Source organism: Alligator sinensis, unplaced genomic scaffold (genome assembly GCF_000455745.1).
Source record: "Alligator sinensis unplaced genomic scaffold, ASM45574v1 scaffold1065_1, whole genome shotgun sequence".
Classification (NCBI taxonomy): Eukaryota; Metazoa; Chordata; order Crocodylia; family Alligatoridae; genus Alligator; species Alligator sinensis.
This window is the reverse complement of record NW_005842812.1, coordinates 178,899-185,405: the sequence shown is the minus strand read 5'-3', so window position 1 is coordinate 185,405 and position 6,507 is coordinate 178,899. Positions and strand designations below refer to the sequence as shown.

At 45.4% G+C, this 6,507-nt stretch overlaps 1 protein-coding gene across 2 annotated transcripts in view; it reads right to left on the bottom strand.

Annotated features, from left to right (window-relative positions):
• Positions 1-2,803, bottom strand: part of SPATS2 (spermatogenesis associated serine rich 2) — a 33,627-nt gene extending 30,824 nt beyond the window's left edge. For both annotated transcript variants that reach the window (XM_006035196.3, XM_025191365.1), the window contains exon 1: positions 2,706-2,803. The gene's annotated coding sequence lies outside the window, so the exon portion shown is untranslated. The remainder of the gene's footprint in view (positions 1-2,705) is intronic.
• Positions 2,804-6,507: the final 3,704 nt, after the last annotated feature.

Sequence of the window (6,507 nt, the reverse complement as noted above, 5' to 3'; positions counted from 1 at the left end):
CCAGTACTGGAAAATAAATCTACTACTTAATATTTTTATCATTTTGATTCTAGGATTTCACATAAGTTGTGGAGCGGCTTTCTTCCCCCCTGAGCTTAAACATTGCTCATGTGGCTCAGCAGCACCTGCCTAATTGGCTTTTGAGTAAAGTAGTCCCTTATCAAGTTATTTTAATCCTGTTGATCAAGCATGTGCGATTCCACACGCACTACAATGTGCCTGCAAAAAGAAAAATCTCTCAATTGGTGGTTTATGATCGCTCTCGCATCCTCAATTCTAGGGTTCCTAGAACGAGCAGAGGGCGCAGAGCCCCAAGACGTTTTTGGCCAGCCTGACTTGTGCCACTCTCCATCCAGCACCAAATGAAGGCTCAGTTAAAATATCATGTTTTAAAAATGCCCCATATTAACCTACAGATTTGTGGAGTCTCATAACCATGTAGAAGTGCATGGTTTTGTCTCTGTGGTAGGTACAAAACACCAAGACTAGTAAAGACTGCTCAGACCCTCAAATAGTCCCCCTCTGGGTGCAGGTGCAAGTCCTCTCGTACGGCCCTCCATGGAAGCTCTGGGTATGAGGCCTTTCAGCCGAGCTGAGGTCTTGATGTTACCTGCTTTTTAAGCAGTTGCTAATAAGCCATGGCAGAGCAGAAGAAACAAAACACCCAGAGTCATTAAAGCTCGATACAAGCCCCAATCGCCCTGTTCGGAGACTACGACAGCTTTAAACTTTGTTTGTTGTCTAGCGGTTCTATCACGCACAAAACTGAATAGGCCCCACATCTGGATAACAGCAGGTTGGGTTCAGCATCTTCAGTCAGCGAAGAATAGAACATGCCACACAATGGTAAGAGCTGGAAGAAAACCAGGCTTGTATGTGATTTTTGAATCTATAAATCAGTTTTCAGAAGCTCCTTTCAGAGAACAATGGAACATTTAATACCCAGTGCTCTATATCACACCTGCACTCTGGCCTCCTTGGTTTTCTGAGCACAGGTCTGGGAAAAAAAAAAGTCTACCATTAATGACCCCAGCAGAATTTATTTGCATAAAGCAGCTTCTTTTCCTAGCTCAGACTAATCCTTTGATGCAACTGGGAAAAGCAGAGTAAAATCATATTGTACAAAAGAATCGTTTTAGTCCTTAAGAAACGTTAATTGCCTACTATCACATTCAAACCTTCTTTCAGGATTTCCCCATCATGCTCTAACAGGTTAATTATTTTGTACAAGAATGAAATGAATATTTAACTACAGAGATAATTAGCTGTCTATATTCTCCTTAAATCTACACCTTTATTGTTCTTCCAGTGAATGCAGCATGCAGAGCACGATCCAAGACATTAGATATTCTGAAGCGTGTACCTCTTACAGTCTAATTTTATATGGATCTGCAACTTGGAGCAGCAAAAATAAACACTTCAGAACACAGACTATTCCTGCACCTTGCAGGAATATTGTTTATAACAAGCACCCCATAAGCTGTGCATGCACGAACCTGCATGCATGCAGTACCGAGCAGAAAAAAAAAAAATATATATATATAAAAAAAAAAGAGACCACCACTGTATTTCCCCACCAGTAGGAAAACACCAGCTGTGTTAGAGAATGCCAAGTTATACTGTGTTCCCCATGCCTAACTGTAATGAACCCATCCAAGGAGTTCAAAACCATCCCTCTAAGCTTTTCAGTATTTACACAAAAGCTGAAGCCCGGTAAATAAGCACAGACCTGGAAGCACCAGCCCCTGGAGACCTAACCCCAGCTCAGCCCCTGAAGTGACACGTGACAGCCAGCAAGACCCTTCATGTCCTCGCGCCTCCTGCAAAGCAGGGATAATGTGGACCCGTTGTAAAGATCAGTGATTATAAAGAGAAGTGCCTGCACAGAGCAGCAGCATTTGCTGTCAGCTATTCCTATGTAGGGCAGTAAAATGCTCCCTTCCGCCATTTGGTCCACACTGGTGAAGTGAGCCATACAGGCCTTCCACACGAGCAGCCAGTCTCGGATGGGTCTGCCTCCAGCCCAGCTTGGCTGGAAGAACAATTTGGCCAAATCAGAGATACACCAACAGACGCTGCACACAAAACGGACGGACGGGGAAGTCAAGAAGAGAGACCGGGAAGCTGAGTAAAAGGAGAGAAGTACGTAAGCTCCTAACTTGCACGGAGGGAGAAATTGTTTCTTGGTGATGTTTTAGCATTTTTCGCAGACAGCTGCGATGCTCTAAGCACACGCTGGCCTGTAGCTGTGTGCAACCTCAGGCAAGTCTTCTGGGCTACGTCTAGGGAATCAGCTACCACCATAAGCTCTATCCAAATTTCCAATCTCCTACAGCAAATGTCCCCTAATGCTTTGCCTTCTACAGAGCTCAAACCTCTCTGAAAACATCAAGCTTCACAAACAGCCCCTCCACACAGCATAGGTAATAATGAATAGGAGGTTTTGGTTGCACGAGTTTCTTTCTACATGTAGGCATGCTATTTAAGGCAAAAATGATTACTTCCGGATATCTTCCTGGATTTGAAAGACAAAAGAGAAGAAGATTTCCATTTGAAGGCCACTTGCAAATACATTTGTGTTTGTATGTTAAGAAAATTAACTTTTGCCCGATTGGGCCTTTTAAAATATATTATTTAAAGAAAGACCTCAACTTTTGAAAAGGAATAAAAAAAAGAAAGGTAAGGAAAAGACATAATGGACTTACGGAGGGGGTGGGTGGGTCTCAGGAGAGGTAGGCTGTAGTGTCTCACATCTAAGTTGAAGGGGTGAAGATAGTGAATGTTTAAGAAGCTCTCCCTAAGGTAAAGAGGAATTAATAGAAAAAATAAAACAGCAAGTACTCCCAGTAGAAATCTCCCCCCTTCACTTGTTCAGCTTTCACAGTCTTGGCTGTCATGACATCACCTTAATAGAATGAGAGTTGAATTACTGAATGTCTATTATTATTATAATTATTGAAGGTCTATTATTGAATGTCCCTAAATAAACAGGACTTGAACTTTTAAATTGGAGGGAGGGGGAGAATCCACTGAACAGTTTAAAATAAAAAGGTCACTTCTATACTTTATAAAGGAGTTAAAGGTCACAAGTCTCTGCCCCACCCTCCTTGCCTGGCAGGTTCTCACTCCAACATCTCCCTCTGCCTGAAGCCCAGGAGCCCTGTTTGCTCAGGGCTTGCAGAACAGCTCTGCAAAAATCATAAAATATTTAAAGACCTCTTGAAGAGTAAACGACAGTTAAAAAAAAACCCACCCACACACCAGTCCACTCCCTTTGAAACAAGGCTTGGGCTGCAAACCGATAACTACAGCGCCTCAAGCAGATGCTAGCACTGCAATACATTGGCGATGCACGAGAAATTAGCTGAAAGTCTTCTGCATTACCTCTCAGTAGCTGGGGTTTCAAAGTCAGAGTTAGGTATGCACTTTTTTACTAGTCTAGAAAATAAAAATAAATGAAATGCGATGGCTTTCAAATGGCACGAATACAAGAGAGGACAAGAAGCTATTACTGCCACAAATGCTATTTAATCATCACAAATACTATGCAAGTAATTCGTGCAGTAATTCATGCCTAGCTCTTTATACCGGCAAAGTTGCCTGAAACAAGCCATTGGCATGAATGAGCCATGTGTGTCAATCCTGTCCGAACCCCTCCCCACGCATAACCAGTAGTTTCTGCTGAACTAGAGCAAAAAGCCAGGATTCAGGTATACGAGCAGAACTGAAAGAAGAGCGACCACAGTCCTTTACTTCCACAAAATCTGAAACAAACCCCTGGGGACCTTACGCGGCTGCAGGGGCCCCTTCCTCTCACTCCCGCCCCTACTAAATGACTGTCTGGCTGAGAAGTGTCCATCTCAACTGAAATGTGGATAAAACAGAAGTGTCAGCAGAAGAGGTCAGCCTTGATTTTTTTGTTTTGAAATGCAAGTTAAAGTGGGGGGGGTTGAGCTTTGCCAGAAGACACGTTTCAGTAAAGTGGGTATTTTCAGGTGAAAATTTCAAACAAATATAAAACTTTTCATTGAAATTTTCAGCTGAAAAACATAATGTTGCCTGCCTACCACTTGAAATTACTAAGGCCTCTGTTAAGACCTGCATCAGCAAATGTTCAGTAGTTACTCCCCCCCCCCGCCCAGCTGTCCAATATTAACTATATTACCAAAGATAGTTCAGTAGGAAACCAAAAAAGCACCGAAGCTGAACTGTCTGGCTTTTAATCTACTTGGTGTGAAGAGAAGCAAGCTCCAGGGCCTAGTAATCTTTCCAATGGGACCTGTTCCTAAACTAGACCTTTAAGAGGTGAAAAAGTGCAATATTAGCTCCAATAATCAGGTATTAAAGAGCCAAAACACAACAAGAGACCTCTTACTTCACCTGCAGAAGGGCTGCCTCCCATTGCTGCACTAGACTTCTCTCCTCCTACTCATCTACTCCTAAATTTAAAAGATAAATCCAACTGTACACTGGACTGTCTAGTTCAGGCCCTCAACTGATGCTTGAAAAATATTTCCTTAATGTCACTGGTGTTTAAGAGTCAAATATCACAACAGAACATGCAGCCTTGTCTCAGTTTATTGTGACGCTAGCTTAACGGCCTATGCCAAGGCTGATGCTAGAAGTTTATTCATCTGTAGCATCATAATGCATTTCCCCAGGCAGGGCTTCGTAGCAGCGTTCTTCTTCAAAGAAAAAGCAGGTGATGTCCACAACAGCATAAAATCTCTAGACGTACAATGACGCGTGTCTCACCTCCAAGGACAAGGAGAAAAGTTAAGAAAAATAACACGCGATCCTAACATCTTCTTTACACTGCACTGCACCTGCTTGGAACACAACGACTAAACTGACTAAACATACTGGGATATTAATATTCAGAAAGAAATGAGGCAGAACTTTTCATTTTCATAGTCTTAGTTCACTAACTTTGCACACTTTGTTTAAAATCCTTATTAACAGGCAGACCAAAAGAAAGAGACATTAGTCACTGATGCCAAAATTAACATGCGATGCGAGGCAGCCAGCTCATTGTAAAAACATTTAAAGGAGCTTTTAATAACTGCATAAGCAAGTCGGCTTATTAGCGAGCACTGCTGCCAGTCACAGGAGATCACAACTGCAATCCAAGTAGCTTAGTGCCATGTGATTATCTGGTATTCAGGAACCAGCGAGCAGAGGTCTCCAAGCCACTCGCGAGCAGCTTGATGCCCACTAAACTTTTCTGACATGACTGACAGGCACAGGAAACTCTCTTCTCCATTAACAGGGAAATGGAGAGGATAAGCGCAGGGCTGCTTGCAACATGTGACTTGCTCGCTACGATGGACCAAAGGTGGCTATGAAGGAAAAAAATGTGCAAATGTAAGGAGATGCACGTGTACAGCCTGATGCCAGATGCGTGCACGGCACTGCCAGAACAGGTGTGCGTTATGTTCCCTAAGGAAAAGCCCTGAAAGACTTACAGATGTTCTGCTTACTTTCTGTCTCGGCTTTCCTCTCGTTTACAACTAAGAGGATCGCAGAAGGTCCCTCATCCGGCTGCCTGGTCTGGTTTGGACCTTGTCCCTGACATTTACAAATAGCTAATTATTTTTAAAAAAGGGAGACAGAGCCTGTGAAGGGGTCACCTCCTGCCAGGAAGGGGAAGAGCTGACTCTTCTTCATCTCTGCACATCTACAAGCCTTCGAGATAGCAGCAGCAGCCTAGCAGAGGAGGGGGTGCGAGCAAGCACTTGGGGAGCAGTTCTTTCCACTTCACCTGGAAACAGGGCTAATCACAGCCCCTCAATATAAGACTTGCAGAACAAAGCCTCTTTCTTCACATACTACCACCCCCAAGGACTCGTCCACGTGGACTTGCCGGTCCACACCAGCTCTTCACGTGGGTCTGTTCATTTTGCATCCAGAGGGGCTATTTCCGGTCACTCTGGAAGTGAATGAATCTACATGGCAAAGAGGAGCGGGGCGCAGGACACAAGCTAAGCCCGCAGGGGGTTCAGGCAGAACGGCTCCCGCACTGCCCCAGGCGATTTCTCAGCAGACTCCTGTAGACAAACCCCTCTGAGAGCAAGCAGGGGGAGGGCCAAGCTAGGACCAGCTGCTGGACTCGGCCCCACCGCTGGGGCACCTAGGCCGGGTTCATACCCCTCCCCTCTCCTTGGAGGAAATCCTGGCTAAACCCTGCCGTGTTTATGTTGTGCCCGTTCCCCTCCTCACAGTCCTGCCTGCTCCCTGCTTCCACCATCCCCAGATGCCTGCTGCCTCATGCCCACTTGCTCATTCTCTGTACTACAGTAGCACCTAGAGGCCCCGACGGGGACTGGGGCTCGGCCCGCGGGAATTACGCAGACCCACCGCGGACCAGGCAGCACAGGGGGGAGAGCCTGCGAGGGCAGGGAGGGGTGGGGGGAGATGCAGGCGTAGCCTGGGGTGGAAGCAGGAGGCACCGGCCACGCTGGGAGCCCACTCGCCCCTCAAGCCCCAGCTTTCTACCCCCCCACCCTG